A 24,736-nucleotide genomic window follows, 5' to 3' on the forward strand; every position below is an offset into this window, starting at 1 on the left:
AGTGTCTGATGAGCTGACCGAAAATAAAAAATTGTTTTGAAGTGTCATCTTGTCGTCTTACTCTTTGCAACAAAAACGAACCATTTCTCTATGGGATTGTGATGTGTGACAAAAAGTGGATTTTTTATGACAACCAGCAACAACCAGCTCAGTGGGTGGACCAAGAAGAAGCTCCAAAACACTTCTGAAAGCCAAACTTGAACCAAAAGAAGGTTATGGTCACTCTTTGGTAGTCTGCTGCCATTCTGATCCACTATAACTTTCTGAGTCCCTGTGAAACCATTATATCTGAGAAGCATTCTCAGCAAGTTGATGAGATATACCAGAAACTATGCTTGCAGCAGGCATTGGTCAACAGAAAAGGCCTGATTATTCTCCACGACAATGTCCAACTACATGTTGCATAATTAACACTTCAAAAGCTGAACGAGTTGGCCTGCACAGTTGTGCCTCATCTGCTGTATTCACCTGACCTTTTGCCAACTGATTACCACTTCCTCAAGCAACTTGACAACTTTTTGCAGGAAGAACACTTAAAAAACCAGCAGGAAGCAGAAAATGCTTTCCAACAGTTCCTTGAATCTTAAAGCACAGATTTTTATGCTACAGGAATAAACAAACTTATTTCTTGGCAAAAATGTATTGATTGTAATGGTTCCTATTTTGATTAATAAAGATGAGTTTGAGCATAGTTATAATGATTTAAAATTCATGGTGCGAAACCGTGGTTACTTTTGTACCAATCTAATAATACTACCTACTTTCAAGTTTGTTGCGGCAATTAAATGTGATTTGTACAAAGAGCTTGGCATATTATGCTTAGCATATAGCAGCTTATATTTATTGGGCACTTACTATTAGGAGTGGTGGTGTCAGTCTTCACTATTATGTGGTGTTTCTTTGTGGAAAAGTATAAAATACTTGCAAAAATAGAGAATTTTAAGTGTGCTAAGGGCACTTGTTAACTAGATGTAATCACAGCTAGTTTCTGTGCATATATGTTTCTTATTTTAAAAATTAAACACAAATGGATTGTTCTGTATAAATTTCTCTGCAGCTTCATTCATTCATGAGTATATGTTGGATAGCTTAACTTTGAACATATAAGTCATTCCTTTTTATGGTTTCAGAATATTCCATTTTGTGAAGTACTTTAATTTATTTAATGTCATATATTAATGGAAGTCTTGGTTGTTTCCAGATGTTTAAAATTATAATTTTTCAGTACATGTTCTTATCTTTGTGTATATATGAGCATATCTATACAAAACTTTCTAATAGTAGTGTGTGCATTTAAAATTTTGGTTCAGTTCAGTTCAGTCGCTCAGTCGTGTCCGACTCTTTGCAACCCATGAATTGCAGCACATCAGGCCTCCCTGTCCATCACCAACTCCCAAAGTTCACTCAAACTCACGTCCGTTGAGTCAGTGATGCCATCCAGCCATCTCATCCTCTGTCGTCCCCTTATCCTCCTGCCCCTAATCCCTCCCAACATCTGAGTATTTTCCAATGAGTCAACTCTTCTCATGAGGTGGCCAAAGTACTAGAGTTTCAGCTTTAGTATCATTCCTTCCAAAGAAATCCCAGGGCTGATCTCCTTCAGAATGGACTGGTTGGATCTCCTTGCAGTCCAAGGGACTCTCAAGAGTCTTCTCCAACACCACAGTTGAAAAGCATCAATTCTTCAGTGCTCAGTTTTCTTCACAGTCCAACTCTCACATCCATACATGACTACTGGAAAAACCATAGCCTTGACTAGATGGATCTTTGTTGGCAAAGTAATATCTCTGCTTTTCAATATACTATCTAGGTTGGTCATAACTTTCCTTCCAAGGAGTAAGCGTCTTTTAATTTCATGGCTTCAATCACCATCTGCAGTGATTTTGGAGCCCAAAAAAATAAAGTCTGACACTGTTTCCACTGTTTCCCCATCTATTTCCCGTGAAGTGATGGGACCAGATGTCATGATCTTCGTTTTCTGAATGTTGAGCTTTAAGCCAACTTTTTCACTCTCCTCTTTCACTTTCATCAAGAGGCCTTTTAGTTCCTCTTCACTTTCTGCCATAAGGGTGGTGTCATCTGCATATCTGAGGTTATTGATATTTCTCCCGGCAATCTTAATTCCAGCTTGTGCTTCTTCCAGCCCAGCGTTTCTCATGATGTACTCTGCATAGAAGTTAAATAAGCAGGGTGACAATATACAGCCTTGACGTACTCCTTTTCCTATTTGTAACCAGTCTGTTGTTCCATGTCCAGTTCTAACTGTTGGCTTCCTGACCTGCATACAGATTTCTCAAGAGGCAGGTCAGGTGGTCTGGTATTCCCATCTCTTTCAGAGTTTTCCACAGTTTATTGTGGTCCACAGAGTCAAAGGCTTTGGCATAGTCAATAAAGCAGAAATAGATGTTTTTCTGGAACTCTCTTGCTTTTTCGATGATCCAGCAGATGTTGGCAATTTGATCTCTGGTTCCTCTGCCTTTTCTAAAACCATGGACATCACCAGATGGTCAACCCCAAAACCAGATTGATTATATCCTTTGCAGCCAAAGATGGAGAAGCTCTATACAGTTAGCAAAAACAAAACCAGGACCTGACTGTGGCTCAGATCATGAACTCCTTATTGCCAAATTCAGACTGAAATTGAAGAAAGTAAGGAAAACCACTAGACCATTCAGGTAGGACCTAAATCAAACCCCTTATGTTTATACAGTGGAAGTGAGAAATAGATTTAAGGGACTAGATCTGATAGACAGAGTGCCTGATGAACTATGGACGGAGGTTCGTGACATTGTACAGGAGACAGGGATCAAGACCATCCCCATGGAAAAGAAATGCAAAAATGCAAAATGGCTGTCTGGGGAGGCCTTACAAATAGCTGTGAAAAGAAGAGAAGCGAAAAGCAAAGGAGAAAAGGAAAGATATAAGCATCTGAATGCAGAGTTCCAAAGAATAGCAAGGAGAGATAAGAAAGCTTTCCTCAGCAATCAATGCAAAGTAATAGAGGAAAACAACAGAATGGGAAAGACTAGAGATCTCTTCAAGAAAATTAGAGATACCAAGGGAACATTTCATGCAAAGATGGACTCGATAAAGGACAGAAATAGTATAGACCTAAGAGAAGCAGAAGATATTAAGAGGTGGTAAGAATACACAGAAGAACTGTACAAAAAAGATCTTCACGACCAAGATAATCACGATGATGTGATCACTCACCTAGAGCCAGACATCCTGGAATGTGAAGTGAAGTTAGCCTTAGAAAACATCACTACAAACAAAGCTAGTGGAGATAATGGAATTCCAGTTGAGCTATTTCAAGTCCTGGAAGATGATGCTGTGAAAGTGCTGCACTCAATATGCCAGCAAATTTGGAAAACTCAGCAGTGGCCACAGGACTGGAAAAGGTCAGTTTTCATTCCAATCCCAAAGAAAGGCAATGCCAAAGAATGCTCAAAATTTTGGTAGATAGTATCAATATTTTTCTTTCTGTTTTTTTTTTCCAGCTTTCTCGAATTGGCATTCATTAAACTGCACATAAATTGTGTAATTTAATCAGTTTGGGTATATTTAGGGAGACTTCCCTCGTGGCTCAGATGGTAAAGCATCTGTCTACAATGCAGGAGACCTGGGTTCGATCCATGGGTCGGGAAGTTCCTGTAGAAGGAAAAGGCAACCCACTCCAGTACTCTTGCCTAGAAAATACCATGGACGGAGGAGCCTGGTGTCCATGCGGTCGAAAAGAGTCAGACACAGCTGAGCGACTTCACTTTCACTTTCATGGATCCATGGAGGCATCATTACAATTAAGATAGCAAATATTTCTGTGACTCCCCAAATTTTCTTCGACCGTTTGTGATCCATTTTTTTCTCTCTACTTCCATCCTCAGGCAAGAACTGATCTGCTTTTTCTTACCACAGTATAGATTACTTTTTCGCTAATTTTACCCAGAAGCTGTCTGTATTCTTAATTTTTTGCCTCACTTCTTTTACTCAGTTATTTTGAGATTCATCCATGTTGTGTGTGTCAGTGATTCATTCTTTTTTATTATATATATTATATAATTATATACATAAATTCGTATAGATATACTAATTTGTTTTTCCATTCATGAGTTAATGGACACTTGTTTCCAATAGTTAGTATTACAAAAGAGCTTCTATGAACTTTCATGTAGTCTTTGTATAAACATATGTTTTTGTTTCTCTTACATAAATACTTAGGAATGGCATGGCTGGGCTATGTGGTAGGCATATATTTAACTTTAATTTTATGGTTTTAGATTTTACATTTGTATCTGTGATCCATATTGAGTTACTTTTTGTGTGTGGTGTGAGTTAAGAGTGTTTTTTATCCTGCACAAGGCTCTCTAGTTGGTCTTGCACCATTTCTTGAAATGCTTTTCATTTTTCCATTGGGTTGTGTTAGCATTTTTGTTAAAAATCAATTGACTAAATAAATGTAAGTCCATTTCTGAACCCTCTATTTTCTTCCATTTATTTGTAGATATCTTTGTCATTACAGAGTGTTTTAATTACTATAGCTTTGTGGTCCTCCACTTTTGTCTTTTTTTAATTGCTTTGGTTATTCTATGTCCTCTGCATTTCTATATAACTTTTAGAATTAGCTTGTTAACTTTTCTAAAAATGCATGCTGGAATATTGATTGGGATTGTTTAAATTTGGGGAGAATTACCATTTTGACAATACTGAGTATTCTAATAATTAAAAGTGATATATTTTATATTTAGGTCTTTAATTTTGTTCAGCAGTATTTTGTAGTTTTCAGTGTAGAGGTTTTAGACAGCTTTTATTATATTTATTTCTAGCTAGTTTGTGTTCTTTGGTTCTAGTATATACTTGTTATTGAAAATTTTTTTTCACTTGCCAGTTGTTTGCCGCTGGTATACAGGAATACAATTGATTTTGTATATTACATTTATATCCTTCAATACTACTAAATTCGTTTATTCTACTAGGTTTGTAGATTCCCTGAGATTTTCTATATAAGCAATCATATATCCTTGAAATTTTAAAAATTTTCAATTTTAATTAATTAGGTTGCTCTTAAGTCTGTTGCTGTGATGGGCTTTCTCTAGTTGAGGCAAGTGGGGACTGCTCTTTGTTGCACGTGCAGGCTTCTCATTGCTGTGGCTTCTCTTACTGCAGGGCATTGGGCCGCAGGCACCTGGGCTTCAGTAGTTGCAGCAAGTGGACTCAGTAGTTGTGGTTTGCACACCCTGGAGCATGCAGACTTCAAATAGCTGTGGCACCTGAGCTCAGTAGTTGGGGCGCACAGGTTTAGTTGCCTTAAGGCCTGTGGAATTTTCCTGGGCCAGGAATCAAACGGGTGTTCCCTGCACTGCAAGGCGGATTCTTAACCACTGGACCGCCAGGGGAGTCCCTTCTCTGTATTTAAAAAAATTTTACTTACTTAATAGCTTATTTTTGGCTGTATCACATGGCTTGCGGGATCTTAGTTCCCCAACCAGGAATTGAAGCTGTGCTCTGGGCAGTGAAAGGACAGGCCCCTAAAGACTGACCCCTAGGGAATTCCCAATCTTACCATCTTTAAATAGGGCTGTTTTAATTCTTTCATTCCAATCTTTATTTTATTCATTTATTTAGCCTTAATATAATGCTGGAAGCTCTACAATAATGCTGAATAGAAGTGGGAAAAATGGGTATTCTTGCTTTGTTTTTAAAGATCTTGGGAGAATGCAATTTAGTCTTTCATCATTAAATATGATGCTGTCTTGACAGTTTGAGAAAGTACCTTACTATTCCTAGTTTGCTGAGAGTTTTTTCTTTTATTTTAATACCATAAATTAACTTGAATACTATCAACAATTTTCCTTAATCTGTTGAAATAACTATATGGTTTTTCTCCTTTATACTAGTAATATGGTGAATTACATGGATTGAACTTGGAGTGTTAAATCAATATGTGTTTCTGACTTCCCTGGACAGAGGATCCTGGAGGGCTGCATGGGGTTGCAAAGAGTGGGACCTGACTGAGCAACTAACACACTTTCTACTTGCTGGCCTTAACCCTAACATGACATCATGTATTATTTTCATATACTGTTAGATTCAGCTTGCTCATATTTTATTAAGATCTTTGGATACCTTGTAATTGTTTTTTTTTTAATGACTGTGTTGGGTTTAGTATTAGAATTACTCTGACCTCAAAAAACCAGTTGTGCTGTGTGTTAGCTACCTATTTGTAACAAATTATTTCAAAATTTATTACCTAAAAAACACAAACATTACCTCGTGGTTTCTGTGAGAAAGGAATTCATTTGTGGCTTAACTGGGAGGCTCTGATTCAAGGTATCTCACAGGGCTGGAGTCATCTCCAGACTACAGGTGAAGAATCAGCTTCCAGACTTTCGTGGATGAACTATAGTTATCTGAAGGCTCCGCTGGGGCTGGAACATCTACTTCTAAGCTCACTCCTTGGCTTTTGTGAGGAGTCGTCAGTTCTTCACTATTTGTTGGCTAGAGGTCTGAATTATTTGCTACATGGACCTTTTCTGAGTTTCTTTAATCATCATAATATGTAACTTTTTCCACCTAGAGTGAATAATTCAAGAGAGAGAGGCAGATGCGGGAATGTCTTATAAAGTAGCTCTGGAAGTCTGGCACTTCCATTTCTGCCATATCCTATTTGTTGGAATCTTAAATGCAGCATACATTCAGCAGGAGGGGAACTCGAGCTTCACCTTTTTGATGAGAGAAATGTCAAAGAATTTTTACACATATATAATACCATATCAACCGTATACCTGTATGTTTATCACTGTTACAGACCACATTAAAGAGTGTTCCCAATGCTCCTTGACTCCTGGTATTCACTGCCTTGTGTAATTTCTTCCCATGTACCAGAGTTGCTTGCGTGACCAACAGAATATGGCAGAAGTGATGATTTGTCACTTCTAAGGCTAGCTCTTAAAGGAACTGAGGCTTTCTCATGGACCACTTGCTCTGGGGAATAATAGTTTGTGTTGTAAGCAGCCATATGTAAAGGCCCATGTAGTGAGAGACTGAGGCCTTCTGGCAGCTGCCGTGTGAGTGAACCATCTTGGATATGGATTCTTCCTAGTCATGTCTTCAGATGACCAGCTAGTTCAGTTCAGTCGCTCAGTCGTGTCCGACTGTCTGCGACCCCATGAATCGCAGCACGCCAGGCCTCCCTGTCTATCACCATCTCCCGGAGTTCACTCAAACTCACGTCCATCAAGTCGGTGATGCCATCCAGCCATCTCATCCTCTGTCGTCCCCTTCTCCTCCTGCCCCCAATCCCTCCCAGCATCAGAGTCTTTTCCAATGAGTCACCTCTTCGCATGAGGTGGCCAAAGTACTGGACCAGCTAACACCTTGGCAAATAAGCTACTACTGGATTCCTGGCACTCAAACTGTATGAGATTAATAAATGTTTTTGTTTTAAGCTGCTAAGTTTGAGAGTATTTTGTTACACAGTATCAGATAACTAATTCAATTACTTTATCTTTTTAGCACTTAATATGTATTTTGTGTGAATGTTTCTCTAAAATTTTTGATGGAAATTTAAAAATATGAAATTTCCACGACTCTTTAAAAATTTTAAAAAAAATAAAGTATAGTAATTAATTACCTACAATAGTATATAAAAGTGCCTGTTTGCCCATTCACCTTTGCAACACTGAAGCTTTTGTAAAGACCATATTGGTTTTAATCCATTGTGATCACAGTTATACCTATTGCATTTCATGTTTGTATTTGATAGCGAGTCTTCAGTATGACTGTAAGAATACAGATATAAGGCACTTTTTAATTAATATTTATGTTTTAAGCAAATACAGGAGTTGAATTATAGTTTAAAAATGTTTAATTTTTGAGTACTAAAAGTCTGAAAGCATTTAGAAATACAGTTGTATGAAACAGCTATTGTTTGTAACCACTTTATCCACATCTTATTTCCGTAAAAGAGTCATATTACAATTAGTATTAGATCTACTCTTTGGACAGCTGGAAAGCAGTATGAGGAAAAATCATTCTCCTCTTGTCCAGTAGAAAGTATATTGTGCCCTCTAGTACCAGACTTGTGTTTTTTTAAAAGGGTAATAGATTCCTCACAGGTGAGCCATTTCTTTTGTGTTCTTACCAGGTGTGTTATTGATTTTCATGATGGCAGTCTGGGTACTCTCATTCAACAGCAGCTTTAGTTAAGTTCTCCAAAAGAGCACAAAGAAAACCCGAGATTTTTGCATTTTGAGTTCAAGGAAATGAATTTCCTCAAATCTTTTGGCTCTTGTACTTTTCCTTCCTAGATGCTTATAAACTGTGACATCTTTGAAAAATATATGTAAAGTATGTAGTTCCTCCTTTTTTTTTGGCATGGATTGTATGATTTATTTAATTTAAAATGTGAAAACAAAGTATTGACTTACAGTTTTTTTTCTTGCCTATAAACTGGGTTACATTAGGGTGGGAAGGTTGCAGAAGGTTATCCATATCCAAGATTCTAATCAAGTTCACATAATTATCTAGAGTTAATAATTGTTTGATAGTTACTTAGCCCTTAAATTACAATATTGAAATACATTTTGGGTCCTAACTAAGGCAACATTGAGAGTAATCTGCTTCCCTAATAGCTCAGCTGGTAAAGAATCCACCTGCAATGTAGGAGACCCCGGTTTGATTCCTGAGTTGGGAAGATCCCCTGGAGAAGGGATAGACTATCCATTCCAGCATTCTTGGGCTGCTTGGTGGCTCAGATGGTAAAGAATCTGCCTGCAATGCGGGAGATCTGGGTTCAATCCCTGGGTTAGGAAGATCCCCTGGAGGGGTGCATGGCAACTCACTCCAGTATTCTTGCCTGGAGAATCCCCCTGGACAGAAGAGCCTGGTAGGATAGAGTCCATGGGGTCACAAAGAGTCAGACACAACTGGGTGACTAAGCACAGCACACACACAACTCTGAACAGATTTCTGAGTGAAAACTGTAATCTACCTGGGAGCCATTAATAACTGAAGGAAAAGTAAGTACTTGCTACTTTAGTTTGGAATTTTTTTTTTCCCCCAGATTTGCAAGTTGTTTCTTTTTCATTGTTAGCACTAAGATGTGCTTAGTCATTCAGCTGTGTCCGACTTTTTGTGACCCCATAGATTCTTGCCTGCCTGGCTCCTCTGTTCATGGGATTCTCCACCTAGGGATACAGGAGTGGGTAATCATTCCCTTCTCCAGGAGATGTTTCTGACCCAGAGATCAGACCTGGGTCACCTGTATTGCAGGCGATTCTTTACTCTCTCAACCACCAGGGAAACCTTAGCACTAAGATAGGAGCTCATAATATAACTCTGAAAAGCTTATGATAGTATTTAATAAACACTCATAGGCATGTCTGGCTTCGTCTCTGTGATTTCACTGCTCCTTTCCACTGGGTCCTGGTGTGCACAAGGTTTTGTTTGTATCCTTCAAGAGTCTCTGTTTCCCCCAGGTCTGTGGAAGTTCTGTAATCAAATCCCACTGTCCTTCAAAGTCAGATTCCCTGGGGATTCCTAGTCCCTTTGTTGCATCCCCAGGTTGGGAAGTCTGATGTGGGGCCTAGAATCTTGGCAGCAGTGTAAGAACTTCTTTGGTATTATTGTTCTCCACTTTGTGGGTTGCTTCCCAGCAGGTATGTGATTTGATTTTTTTTTTTCTTTTTTGGCATGGAACTTTTTAATTTGGAAGGCAAAAACGTTACACTTCATGGAAGGCAGAGGCTATGCTAACAAATGCTTATTACAAAGTTGTTCTGGCTTGGAAGGAACGCAGGGAACTTCTCTAGGCTCTCCACCTGCACCCCAAGGAGTTGGTAGTAAGCATAAATCTGAAGAAAATCCATGTGTACAGTAAACTGACATGTCAAAGAGCTCTTATCCAGGGGAAATTAAAAAGTGAACATTCTTCTAGTCTCCTCTTCCTCAGTTAAGTAAACAGGAATGATTCAGCCAACGAAGTTCATGACGACAAGGTGAAGGATGGTGCTGGCAAAAAGAAAATCAGCAAAGGCTCGCTCTGGGGAGATGCCTTGGAAATCCGCCTTGTTTTATGGGTTGATCTGTATTCTGAGACAAACTGCTAGGATGAAGCTCCCCACACTAGAGATGAAGCCCGAGAGGAAGGAGTTGAAGGGGAAGGTCTCCACGAGGAGACAATAACCGAATTGCAGCGCTCCGGTCAGCAGTATATACAGGAGGTACGCGTCCAACAACTTCAAACGCTCAGGAGTGGTGCTCAAGTACTCTTCTAAAAACCGCGAGATGACCGACAACACAGACGCCGACATGGCTACAGTTGGCTACAAGCTGAATATTCCCGCCGGCCTACCCTCCAACTCCTGTGATTTGATTTTAACGTGATTGCGTCCCTCCCTCCTACCATCTCATTGTGCCTTCTCCTTTGTCCTTGGATGTGGGATATCTTTTTTGCTGGGTTCCAGCATCCTCTTGTGATGGTTGTTCAACAGCTAGTTGCGAAGTTGGTGTTCTCACAGGAGAAGATGAGTGCATGTCCTTCTACTTTGCCATCCTGGGCTGTCTTTGCTTGCTCCTTGGAAGAAAGGCAATTTTCTTTTTTTTCCAAAGACAATCCTAGAAAGCGTATTAAAAAGTAGAGACATCACTTTGCCTGCAAAGCTCTGTATAGTCAAAGCGGTGGTTTTTTAGTAGTCATGTACTGATGTGAGAGTTGGACCATAAAAAAGGCTGAGCACCAAAGAACTGATGCTTTCAAATTGGGCTCGAGAAGATTCTTTTGAAAGTCCCTTGGACAGCAAGGAGATCAAACCAGTCAATCCTAAAGGAAATCAACCCTGAATATTCATTGGAAGGACTGATACTGAAGCTGAAGTTCCAATGCTTTGGCTGCTTGATGTGAAGAGCCATCTTCTTGATAAAGACCTGATGCTGGGAAAGTTTGAGGGCAGGAGGAGAAGGGAACGACAGAAGATGAGATGGTTGGATGGCATCCCTGACTCAGTGGACACAAATTTGAGTAAACTCTGGGAGATGGTGAAGGACACAGAAGCCTGGCGTGCTTCAGTCCACAGGGTTGTGAAGAGTTGGATGCGACTTAGTGACTGAACAACAGCAACAACATTTAGTAAACAGTGGCAATGGAACTTTATTTAGATTATATTTCCTTTTAGGGGCACATTTATTTTTCAGATTATATTGTTCTTTTAAAATCTTTAATGCTGCTTTCATTCAGCAAATATTGGTTACTACTATGTGCCAAGCATATTCATAGTTATAGAATGATAATATCTTTTGCCCTGGCTATTATATTTCTTTGGTTATTGAATATATCTCAAATTAAAGGTTTTATGGATAGATTTTCATTTCTTTTGTAAATAATAATTTAGTTTAAATGTGTTATTTAACCTTTTTTTGTGGGCTCACATTTTTAGTATATATAAACTAATATCTGGCTAGCTGTGAAATCAGACTGTCTAGATCTGTGAGGTGGTAAATTCTAATTCTGGTACTTTATATGTTACAACATTTTGTTGTTCTATTTTTTCAAATCAGATACTCATTTCCCCCTATTTCTAACTCTATTTTTCTTCATTTCCCCCCTCCTTTTCCTATTGTATAAACATCATCTGCTCTTTTATGACATAGCAAATTCCTATTTCAGTTTGAGTCAGTGATTTGAAATTTGTAGCAGTATCAACTGGGAGACCATAATCTGTTTGTTAGAAATCTCATGCTTAATTCTTAGGGGGATACCTTAAAGAATTCTTGATGTAATTAGTGAGCTTTCTGGGCAATTCTCATCTTCATGAGAAAATTTATGATTCTTTATTCCATTACCTTATAATGGATCGTAGTTGATTTTAAATAGATTATCAAGAGAGTGAATGTTGGGAAGGATTTTAAGACATTTTGTGGTAAAATAGTTTTACATTGTGGTATTCTTTAAGTGGTTTTTCTCTGAATTTTGTGTATGCTTCACCAAAAAATAAATTGAGACTATCACACTTGGCTAGAATTTTTTTTTATGGAACTGTGGTATTTTTCATAAGCAAAATAAAGAATGCAAAACATGTTTCTTCTAGCCCAATTCGCAATTCAGTTTATCAGTTGCTGTATAGAGATAGCTTATTCTCATATACAGACTTTTTAAAGTAAAAGAATAAAGTCGTACAATTTCTTGATTTTAATGGCTGAGAAAGTAGTTTTTTTTTTTTAAATACTATTTATTTATTTGACTGTGCCAGGTCTTAGTTGTAGCATGTGGGATATTTAGCTGCAGCATGCAACTTACAATGTTAGTTGAGGCATGTGGGATCTAGTTCTCTGACCAGGAATTGAACCCCGGCCCCTTGCATTTGAAGCACAGAGTCTTAGCCACTGGACCACCAGGGAAGCCCCCCTAGATTTTTCATTTAAAGCTGTTGAGTAATGAAACTTTGCAAATTCAGATCGTCCTTTTCCTCAGTTAAAGAAAGTCAGTAAACAAGCAAGCCATTAGACTGAAGTAGCTGTAATGCTTTGGTGACCTACTAAGCAAACCAAAACCTAAGCCTTCAATGTGAAGAAATCGAAACCTAAGGACAGCCCATCACAAACACCAACTAGGTTTTAAACTATAACCAATCAATAATTTTCTTACTTTGCTTCCTTACTTTCACTATATAAGTTTCCCTTGAGCGCCTGTTGGTGGAGTGCTCCTAGCTATTGCTGATTTGGTGCTGCTCTGATCGAATCAATTTTTCCTCAGTTAAACACTTTAAAAAAAAAAGTAAGTTGTAGTTAAAAAAAATCTAATGAGTTAATATAAGCAGTTCTCATTGGTGCTAATGAAAATTTGAGTTTCAAATGGGAACAACCATTATTTATCTTATGGGTGAAATAGCCATTGCTGCATTGTTGGTTAGTAGTTTAGTAAATGCAACAGCTACAGCCTGTATCATTTTAAATGACTAATTAAAGAGGAATGGCTTTTTATTTTCCAGCATGTGCATATGTGTTAATTTTTTGGAATCATAGACTCTATGTTGGAAGAGATCTTGAAGAGTGTTTAGCCAATGTTCTTATTTTATAGATGAGTAAACTAGGGTACAAAGTGGTTGAATGATTTGTCTAATCTTCCTTGACTATAAAGCATTTTGTATGCTTGCCTCCACTGTGATTTAGTAAGGTGTAGACCTTAATGCTATCTGATTTCAGCTTTCACTTGGTAGAATTCCAGTTTATGAATGTGTTGTATCATCTGCTTTTGTACTTAGTTATCAAGCAAAGAAAACTCAGAATTTATGGTGAGTGGTAATTGAGCAGAATAATTTCCTAAACCTATCATTATCTGTAATTTAGAATTACAGTGACCAGGAAGCAGTGTTAGTATAAGAATAGTTTAATACATCCATATTAATCCACCTGGCAGAATATAACATTTTAACATACCTTTTAGATCCTCAGTGATGGAAAAATGATTAAATTGCTTATTGTCAAAACAAAGAACTGCTTTGGATAGGGTCATTTAATAAGCTGTTTTGCTTCATGTAAAATAGTTTTGCTTATGCTCTGGAGATATAGTCACATGGATTTATTTTTCAATGACAATTGTTTACTGTCTGGGTTTACATTTAATGCAGGTGTTGGTGACAGTTTGAGATTCTTGATTCATTGCCCAGAATGGCAAATGATTGGTTTTGCTAGCTATACACAGTACTGTCTTTTAATGTTCAGTTGTTAATGCTGTTAAACCTGTCTTAATTATTCTCTCTTAATAGTGTTATGAAAGAATTGTTAGTGGTATGATATATCTGTTACATACTCTATGTATGTAAAATATTGTTTATATGTAAAATGAAGAGTTTATGTGTACGTTGTATTTATTGCAGTAAAGTTCAGAAAGAAGATAAACATAAAGTTTATACACTTATACACATAAATTGTACAATACTGTTGAAGTTCTCTATTTTGTTAGTACATTTTTCCTTTTTCCTTATGATTGTATGTTTAAGTCTACGGTAATGGCTCAGAGGTGAAGTATCTGCCTGCCAAGCAGGAGATGCAGGTTTGAACCCTCGGTTGGGAAGATCTTCCGGAGAAGGAAATGGCTACCCATTCTAGTATTCTTCCTTGGGAAATCCCATGGATAGAGGAGCCTGGCGGGCTACAATCCATGGGGTTGCAAAAGAGTTGGACACGATTTAGCGACTAACCAACAACAGTGACTGATATTGCTAAGGCATCTTTCTCTTGTCTGATTATCAGATAGGGAAGCTGATTGTCTTCTGACTTTGTACTGCTTAGTACCTTTCAAATAGTCTAGTAAATAAGGCTTATTACAAACAATATCAAGTTATTTGACTTTAGAACTCCTACTTTTAGCCTCTTGTTTTATGTTAGATTAAGGAGTGTGAAGACATTCACTAAGGTATTAGAGTTGAATTGAAGGTAAGGAAGATTTGAGATCGATTTAGGAGATAAATTGAAAGTATTTGGTGATTCTTTTGCCTATGAGATTAAGAAGGTGTTGTCTAAGATAATTCTAACTTTTGGGATTTTGAAAAAGTCCCATGCTCAGTCATGTCCAACTCTTTGCGGCCCTGTGGACTATACAGTCCATGGAGTTCTCCAGGCCAGGATACTGGAGTGGGTAGCCTTACCCTTCTCCAGGGAATCTTCCCAACCCAGGGATAGAACCCGGGTCTCCCGCATTGCAGGCCGATTCTTTACCAGCTGAGCCACAAGGGAAGCCCAAGAGTACTGGAGTGGTCTATCCTTTTTCTAGCGTATCTTCCCAACCCCGGAATCAAACGGGGGTCTCTGCATTGCAGGTGGATTCTTTACCAACTGAGCTATCAGTGAAGCCCTAACTTTTGAAATTTTGATGGTTAGGTGAAAAATGGAATTTTGAAGAGTCAATGAACTTCTTTCTGGATAAGACAGGGAACATATCAGTTAATAAGCAGGCAAACAGGTTACCAAATGATAATAGCTGAAATGGTGGGTCTTGGGATTTAGACCGATTATGAAAGATAGTGTAGAGGGGTATGATGTAATTAGAGGAAAAAGGAAATATCAGAGGGTTGGCAGTCTGGAAGAGATCCAGGGGAACAGTGTAGGAAATGATATAGAGAGCTAGTAATTCAGAGGGTTGTGGCCAGAGTTTGGAATATAATTTAACAGACTGATATTATATCCAGTGCTAAAAAAGCAGGAGAGTAAACAACAGACAGAAAATATTTAAAAATTAAAAAAAAATAGAGCATTCTTTACATTAAGATGATTGTTAGAAAACTGAAGCATAACCATAGTACTTCATTACTGATGGCTTCTGTGTTTAGTTAAATCAATACTGAATATAAAAATCTTATCCTCTGTTAACCTATGAGGTACTGTGTTGTGGTAAAAAATTTAACTTTATTAGTACTATGACTGTGATTTTAGCAGAAGTTCAATCTAACTTTTAAGTGTAAAATCCTTTTATGCCTCTCTACAATTTAAAACTCATAATCTTAGAAAAAATATTAAAAATTTTGACATGCAAAAGTAGAAATATAACTTGAAAATAAAAATTATTTTTTAATTAATTGCATTTTTGACTCTGCTGGGTGTTGGTTGCTGCATGCCGGCTTTTTCTCCTTACGGCGAGTGGGGGCTACTCTTCCGTTTGGTGCTCTGGCTTCTCACTGCACTGACTTCTCTTGTGGCTCATGGCTCTCGGCACGTCATGGGCTTCAGTAGTCACACTACAGGCTCAGTAGTTGCCACTTGTTGGCTCTAGAATGTGGGCTCAGTAGTTAATGGCACATGGGCTTGATTCTGCCAGGGCATGTAGAATCTTCCCTGACCAGGGATTGAACTGGTGTTTCCTGCATTGGCAGGCAGATTCTTAATCACTGAACCATCAGGGAAGTCCAGAAAGTTGATTATTTTTTAAAGTATCTCCCCCTCCCCGCCTGCCCCCGCAGTGTTTGTTTCTGGTGAAATCTTAAGATAATTCAGTTACTATAAAATTATTGTGTCTGTTAAATAATACAGAGTACTCTGTCTACCACTTTTTGAGTACCTGTCTTGTTTTTCAAAATCTTTTTGAGAAACTTTCAGATATAGGACAAATAATAAATCACTGAGTAGTTAGTACCATTCATTATATGACTACTATTTACATTTCATTCTGGAGAGGTTTATTGATACAGTTTAATAATTTAATTATTAAAAACAAAATGTATTAAGTATGTACATGTTAGAACTCCAGGTATATTACAGTTGAAATTTGAAACAAAAAATTGAGAGAATAAATGTTCTTTAAGAAATAGGAAATGTTTTCAGGTAGTATGGAGAAAGAGTGGAGACTTATAGTTCCATAATAAAACTGAATGTTTGTAGATAAATCAAGTTTGAGAGTTTCTGTTTTAATAAGTTGTAAAGTTTAGGTTTAGAGATCTGTTTCTCTTATAGTAAACATTTTTAATATAGGAACAGAGCAGGGAAATGGTTTCCATATGCTTCTTAAGGTGTTAACAATGTACTTTTGGATTGGAAATGCAATATAAACCTAAACTACATTTTGGAAGGTGAGTGGAGGAATATTTCAGTGGTAATGTGTACAAGAATCCCTTGTGCTTTATAGATTTGTGACTTATGGTTTTGTGAGTTTCTAGAACATGCAAATTACTCCTTTATAAACCTGAAATCTAGCACACTTTGCTCTGTCTTGCCATCTTACAGCTTTAGTTGGTCCAGTATTTCTTTTTACTACGGTTCATTCCTCTGGGTTCTTTGTTGGATACCTTTTCTTTTGGGAGAATTGAGGCCAAGTTTGGGGCCTATTCTAAGGGACTTAAGGTATATAAAACAGAGAATGGTTAGGGGAAGCAAAAATCCAAGTGATAATTACTATTTGTCTGACCCATCTGGGTGTTCTAATGATCATGGAGGCAAGACCAATTCAGTTTTTGAATTATAGTTAACTTTATTTCTGCTTGAGGTTGAGTATATAGTACTATTATATTATTCGTTTACAAAGCACTCTGGAATATATCTGCTTAAAAATAGTAGAATGATTGTCATTAATGATATTTGTAATTTTGAAGGGTTTCTTGTTTATTAACTTTCTTCTTGGTTGATTTTTAAAAGTCTTGATTGACCTTTAACTTTTTTTTTTTTTGGTCTTTGTGATAAGGCACACCAAAACACAAGGAGAAATTCAAATGGATTTTTGAGAGTTACTTTCTGATAACGATTTTTCTAATCTTTCTTTCAGGATAATGACAAAATCTTCCAGGAGGAAGTAGGTCAAGAGGAGGGTTAGGATAATCTAGGAAAGTTTTAGAAAGTAATGTCACTTCTACAGAAATGTATATAGTGTTCTAGTCACAGTTCTGAATGTTCTTTTTTCATTATTTCATTTAATCTTTTAATAACTCTAGTGGAGTTTCATCGTCGCTGCACTATTTTATATCCCAGCAGTGTACAGGGATTCCAATTTCTATATGTGTTCTTTTTCAACTTTGTTCATTTAACATTGTCGTTTTGAGTTATAGTTTTGAGATTCATCCATGTTGATGCATATAGTTGTAATTTATTTCCACTGTTTTATAGTATTGCACTGCATGATTTTATTGTATTTTATGTATCCATTCTCCTGTTAATGGACATGTGTTGTTTACAAATTTGTTTTTGCTATAGGAAATATTTCCGTAACATTCTTGTACATGTCTCCTGGTATACATGGTTTAGGTGTTCTCCAGGTTATATACCTAGAATAGAATTGTTAGATAATTAAGCATGTACATGCTAAATTTTACTAAGAAACGCCAAATTGTTCTCCAAAGAGACTATATAGTCTACTCGCCTATAGGCTGTGTGAAAATCTGGTTTTTTATATCTTTGCCAACATTTGATATTGTCAAACTTTAAAATTTCTAAAAACTTTTAGATGTGAACTGGTGTTTTACTTTGATTATGCAGTGTGTTTCCTTGATTGTTCATCTTTTCATGCTTCTTGGTAGTTTCTGGCTCCCTCTCTGTTAACATGTGTTTAAGGTGAGAATCTGACCACTTTCTGCTCCATTTTTATTGCTGTCATGTTGGTTTGAGTACCTTTAGCTCTTGTTTGGGTTATAATACTAGCCCATGACCTAGTTTATCTGGTTTTGCTCGTGCCTCTTTTGTCTATTTCCACACAGCAGCCAGAATGATACTTTAAATAAGTATTATGTTACTTCTCTGCCCTAAACTCTGCAGTATCTTCCATTTCATGCAAGTAGAATCCAAAGTCCTTATATATAGTCTTTCCTGTCTTACATGATCTCTTTCCAGGCCCTTTGATAAACTCCATGAGGGCAGGCATCTTTATTTTGCTCACTGAGGCATCCCCAGTGTTAATCAACAGTGCCTGTCACATGATGAATATTTATTAAATGAATTTGAATTTGGCAACAAAATAAATACCATTATGGCATATAGATTTTCCTCAAGTATTTTTGTTTTCTGAATGAATAGAAATTTTCTATGAAACTAAACAAAAATGGAGAGCAATTTTATACTTGCTCTCATTTATGCTAACCAGTTTTATTTTGTCTTGTTGAACACTTGTCTACATGAATTAACACATTTTAGGGGATCTAATATTAGTTTTAATTATATGAGTTTTATAACAGGATACTAATTAGATAATTTAATATCAAAACTAGATATTTAGATCCGGAGAAGGCGATGGCATCCCACTCCAGTACTCTTGCCTGGAGAATCCCATGGACGGAGGAGCCTGGTGGGCTGTAGTCCGTGGGGTCGCTAAGAGTTGGACACGACAGAGCGACTTCACTTTCACTTTTCACTTTCATGCATTGGAGAAGGAAATGGCAACCCACTGCAGTGTTCTTGCCTGGAGAATCCCAAGGACAGGGGAGCCTCGTGGGTTGCCGTCTGTGGGGTCGCACAGAGTTGGACACGACTGAAGCGACTTAGCAGCAGCAGCAGCAGATATTTAGATCAAAAAATGAGATTGCACTATTAGTTTCATCATAGAGATAATCTCATTTCATGTTAATCACAAATGAGACATTCTAAAAGTAAAAAGGCAACTTGAGAGTTCTTGATTGTATTCTAGTGCAGAATGTGAAGTACCAGGTGCTAGGTTGAAAAGAGTGATTCCAAACCCCTGAGCTGGCTGAATAAGCAGATGAAGAGAAGGCAAAATTCAAGAGGTATTGTTTTTAATGGGATTAAATTGTGGTAGACAGTAGAGGAACTTTGAGAGTTGGAGCTGTTATGTTTGATGTAGTGAGTGGAACTTTATTGTACCAAGGTGTTACATTCATTCAACCAATATTTGTTGCGAAACACAGGGCTTGAGATTCAATAATGAGTATAACAAATGTTATACTGTTCTTGTTGAATACCCTGGCAGGAGAGACAGATATTAAACACAGTTAACAAATTGATTTTGATAAGTGGGCTATAAAGAATAGGATGTGTATCAATTGGGGTTTAGTCAGGAAAACAAAACACCCTAGATATTTTAAGCCACTAGGAAATTAATATGAGCAATTGTAGACCTGCAAACCAGCTAGAAGGACTGAAGCAGCAAGGAAGGGGCAAATGCTCTATTTCAGGAAATCAGGAAAAGTAGGAATTGTAGAAAAACTGCTGCTAATTCCATTTGTCCGTATCATTGAAGTGGGTGATCATAGGAGAACACCTGAAATCTAGTTGAGAGTCATAGTTAAAGCCGTTTGTACTACATGTTATCATTTATGGAGGAAGAAGAGTGCTTAGGATATAACTCCGGGTATTTCAACTTTTAGATGTCTTATAGATGTGGTAAAGAAGGCATCTCTATTAATTAATTAATTTATATTTTAATTTTTTTTGGCTGTGGTGGGTCTTCCTTGCCACATGTGGTCTTTTCTCTAGTTGCAGGAAGCAGTGGCTTCTCTTTTTGTGGAGCTCAGGTTGCAGGTCTGTGGGCTTCAGTATTTGCAGCTTGTGGTCTCTTGAGCACAGGCTCAAGTGTGGGCTCAGTAGTTGTGGGGCGGGGGCCTCGTTGCCCCATGGCATGTGGCGTCTTCCTGCAGCAGGGATGGAACCCGTGTCCCTTGCATTGGCAGGTGGATTCTTAACCACTGGATCACCAGGGAAACCCTAAGAAGACATCTCTAAAGAGGAGATATTATTAGATAAGATCTTTCAAAATATTGGAGAGGTCAGTTTCTAATAAGAATTTTGATTATATTATGGCACAAATAAAGGACTAGTCCTGGATAAGCATAGGGACAGTTTTTCAGTAAGAATCATTGTGAAAACATGACATTTGCTGTTGAGACTTTTTTTTTTTGAGACTTGAATGCTGAGAAGAGACATCCATAGGAAAATTGCGGGGAAGAGAGTTTCTGGCCTTGAAACTTGAATGACTTTGCATGTTGAAAGGACAGAAAGAAGATGGGTTTTAAATTGGTAGGACATGAAACTGGAGATTTAGGTAGAGGTCAGATTATGAAGAGTCTTCAGGGCTCTGGTAACACGTTTACTTTATGCTCTTCCATCATGAACAAGTGATTGAAATGAGCTAATTTCTAATTTCTAATTTAATTCTATAGAGATGAATTTGGGGGAAGGTGATGAATGTGGGTTGGGGGCCATAGTAGAATCAAGGAGAGCGGTTGGGAATCTGTAGCATTACTTCAGATGGTAAGTGACAGTAGCTTGTAGTAGTGGGGATGACAAAAAGTGAATGTATTTTAGCATGTATTTTTTGGGTGGAGTCAGTTGATCTTGAAATCAGTTAAATGTGAGGAATTATGAAGAGAGAAATGAAGGACACCTTCTAGGTTTTTGGATTGAGCAACTGGTTAGGTGGTGGTGACATTTATTGAAGTACTAATAGTTGTGGGAGAAGCAGGTAGAGCAGGGTGAAGGAAACAAGAATTTTGTTTTACACTGTTACTTTTGAGATAACTCTAGATGTCCGAGTGGTTGTTGATTAGTAATAGAACTGGTGTCTGGAGCTTAAGAATGAGATCACGGCTGTAGTCTAGTTCTGAGAGTCATAGTTAAAGCCAGTTTGTATATATGTGATCAGTTATAGGAAAGAGTGCCCAGGACATAACTTTGGGCACTTTTAGATGTCTTGTAGAGGACAAGGAGCCAGCAAAACAAAGGAAAAAGAGCAGGTAGGCAAGAGGAAAATCAGATAAGTGTGAGGTCACCGAAGCCTAGAGAATATAATGTTCCAGGTGGAGGAAGTGGTCAGTTGTGTTAATGTTGCTAAGAGGTAGTGTAGGTTACGGGCAGAGAATTCTCTGTTAATTATTGGCTCTGGCAAGAATGAGGACGTTGGTGAGATTCTTGAGAAATATTTCAGTGTAAAGTCAGGAATAAAAGATGAACTGGAATGAGTTAGAGAATGAGAGGTGAGGCAGTGAAGACAGAATTCTAGACAACTCTTGGTTCAGGAACTTTGCTGTGAATGGGAGCAGAGAAATTGGGTGGTAAAATGTGTATGTGTGTGTGTGTGTGTGTGTTTTAAAATGGTTGTTGATACTGACATGTGTTTATATTCCATAGAAGTGATTCAGGAGACGTATAAGTTCATAATGCAGGAGAATAAGGGGAAAATTGCAGAATGAAAGTGCTTGAGTAGAGACTGGGAATGAGAGGCGCAAGAGGAGGGAAGAGGCTGGCCCTAGATATGAGCAAGAATACTTTTTTTTCACTTTAAAGGCATGCAGGTAGTGTATAAAGATAATATAGAAGCAATTGGGTTGATATAATTAGTGATTAGAAATGAGGTGATTTTTGTCTGACCACATCCCGTATTAATATAGTATGAGGCCAAGACACTGGCTATGAATGAGGTGAGACTAGAAAGTGCTGGAAGTCTGAGGCGAGAAGAGAAAGTATGAAATAGTTCTCTCAGTTTGGGAAAATGAATTTACTTAGAAAGTGTAGAAGGAATGTCTGGAAGTGTTGAGTGCTTATCAGAAATCTGTGGTAATAACTTTAAAGTGAATTCAGTCTGTAAGGATGATGGTTTCTCCAGCAAAATTCAGCCAGCTCAGTTACAGGCATGGACTGGTGGATAGATGGGTTTAATAACAAATGGATAAGGAGTATAATAGAGGAGAGGGGGCAAGTGAGTTAAGTGTATTTGCGAAGGATTGCTTATAATACTAGATGCTGAAATCTAAGCTTGTGTAATTTAGGACCTTGAGGGGGTGATGAACAGACAAGAGTAGTAATGTCAGTGGGAAGGTCCTTGTGGGGTCAGAGGACAGAGTGATGGTGCTTAGTGCAGGTCATCTGAAAAGAGAGGGCTTCTCAGGTAGTGCTAGTGGTAAAGAACCTACCTGCCATTGCAGGAGACACAAGAGATGCAGGTTCGATCTCTTAAGTCAGGAAGATCCCCTGGAGGAGGAAATGACAACCCACTCCGGTATTCTTGTCTGGAGAATCCATGGCCACAGGAGCCTGGCAGGCTGCAGTCCATAGGGTTGCAAAGAACTGGACAAGACTGAAGCAAATTAGCACATCTGAAAAGAGAAGAGGTGTTTAGATAACTGGGTGCTAGAAATAGAGAATCCAGAGATGTATCTACTGATACTGACAAGATTGAGTTTGAAGGTGTGAGGGTGGGTGACTGAAGTGTGATGGGGCAAGAGATCATTGGGGTTAAGGAAGTTATGGAATTAAGTGCCTAGGATAATGACTGGCTCATTTATGAGAATTTTCAAGATGCAAAAATGATGATAGGAATAGTGCTAAACTGGACGACCATATGTAGGATATAGAAAACTGTTTTAGAAAGAGAGGAGTGGCTACAGTTAGTGGAGTCCATAAATGAGATTAAAGATGGTGGAATTTATAATTAGTGTGACACTGGCTGAAGTGTTTGGACAATATGCATACATATTGGAAATACTGTATATCATTCACCATATATGGGCACAGAGGGCGACGTGGAGAATATGAGAATGGAGTGTGTGTGTTTGTAATGGGGAAAAATGGTGTACTTACATTTGAGACAGTTTAGAAGTTGTATAGTGTTCTAAGAAATTAATCTGGGTAGTTGAGGAAGTAGCAATGTTCCTACAAAAAGCTTTAGTAAATTAGCTCTCTAGATTTATAAAGTTTATATAATCTCATTTTTGATACTCTATATAAGATTATGTATTTAAAGGTAGGTTTGCCAGTTGCTTAGATTTTTTTTTTTAATGTATTTTTAATTTTGATGGAGGTCGAGTGATCCAGATAAAGGTATTTTACCTAAAGTCATATATTTTATGCATACTTTAAAGCCTTTTATTTATAACTATTATTCTTTAGTTTTATTTAGGGTATTTGATTCCCCTGGTGAAGTCCCTTTTTTTGTTTTTTCTCCCTCATTCTCATTCCATAATAAATGTTGGGAAAACATTATGGTTACTTCTACACCCAATGGGCTTCCCTTGTGGCTCAGCTGGTTAAGAATTCGTCTGCAATGCAGGAGATCTGGTTTTGATCCCTGGGTTAGGAAGATCCTCTGAAGAAAGGAAAGTCATTTCATGAAAAGTCATGAAAGGAGGGTCATTTCATGATTGTATCTACTCTACTGAACTTAATGGGCTGGGTTCTGGACAAGACCAGAGAAATCTGAGAATTCATTCTTTTAACAGCAGTCCAAGGAATACTGGACAGGCCTCAGGTCTTTGCTGGGCCTGAGCTGGTGGTATTGAGGTTTTGATCCTTTATAAGATCTTGAGTTATTGTTTAGCCCAGTTACTGCTCCAAGCTTGCTCTGCCCAAACATCTTCAGTGATTCAGTTTTTGGCTGCAAACCTGTGATTATTGACCATAGGATGTGAATTGACAATTGACAGGTGGGGACTAAAAGTAATCCTTTTATTAGAATAGGGGTGCATGACAGTCATATTTATTACTATCACCTAATATTATAATAAATAGCATTTTGACTCAGATTTAGGGCTTCACTTGTAGCTCAGTTGGTAAAGAATCCGCCTGCAATGCAGGAGACCCTGGTTTGATTCCTGGGTTGGGAAGATCCACTGGAGAAGGGATAGGCTACCCACTCCAAAATTCTTGGGTTTCCCTGGTGACTCAGCTGGTAAAGAATCCCCCTGCAATGTGGGAGATCTGGGTTCAATCCCTGGGTTGGGAAGATCCCCTGGAGGAGGGAAAGGCTACCCACTCCCGTATTTTGGCCTGGAGAATTTCATGGACCGTATAGTCCATGAGGTCACAAAGAGTTGGACACGACTGAGTGACATTCACTTTCACTTTCACTGACTCAGATTTAGTTCACAGTGGGTCTGTGTTCTCATCTAGTAGTCATTTCTTCAGTTCTCAGATGTATAATTGGAATAGACATACATGGTATTTGCTTGAACATCTAAATTGATTCCTTGACCAGGGGGGTAAAGGCTATCATAGTGTGAAATGTCAAGCACCAGCCTCTAGAACTACCTTCCCTTGGCCTGGGAGGGAGAGCAATTCATTTAGTTTGGGGTTAACAAACATTCTAAATGTAGTAGTGAAAGTTAATCAGTCGTGTCCAACTCTTTGAGACCCCATGGACTATACAGTCCTCGGAATTCACCAGGCCAGAATACTGGAGTGGGTATCCTTTCTCTTCTCCAGGGGAATCTTCCCAGCCCAGGGATCGAACCCAACCCTCATTGCAGGTGGATTCTTTACCAGCTGAGCCACAAGGGAAGCAACATTCTGAATAGAGGTATGCTTTTCATACTCCTAAGGC

At 38.1% G+C, this 24,736-nt stretch overlaps 1 protein-coding gene and 1 pseudogene across 5 annotated transcripts in view; one reads left to right on the top strand and one right to left on the bottom strand.

Moving 5' to 3' along the window:
* Positions 1–24,736, top strand: part of MNAT1 (MNAT1 component of CDK activating kinase) — a 224,011-nt gene that overhangs the window by 14,120 nt on the left and 185,155 nt on the right. The gene's annotated exons all lie outside the window — the stretch shown is intronic.
* LOC138443788 (dolichyl-diphosphooligosaccharide--protein glycosyltransferase subunit DAD1 pseudogene) lies at positions 9,883–10,357 on the bottom strand (annotated as a pseudogene).

The sequence above is a fragment of the Ovis canadensis genome, chromosome 7 (genome assembly GCF_042477335.2).
Source record: "Ovis canadensis isolate MfBH-ARS-UI-01 breed Bighorn chromosome 7, ARS-UI_OviCan_v2, whole genome shotgun sequence".
Taxonomy (NCBI): Eukaryota; Metazoa; Chordata; class Mammalia; order Artiodactyla; family Bovidae; genus Ovis; species Ovis canadensis.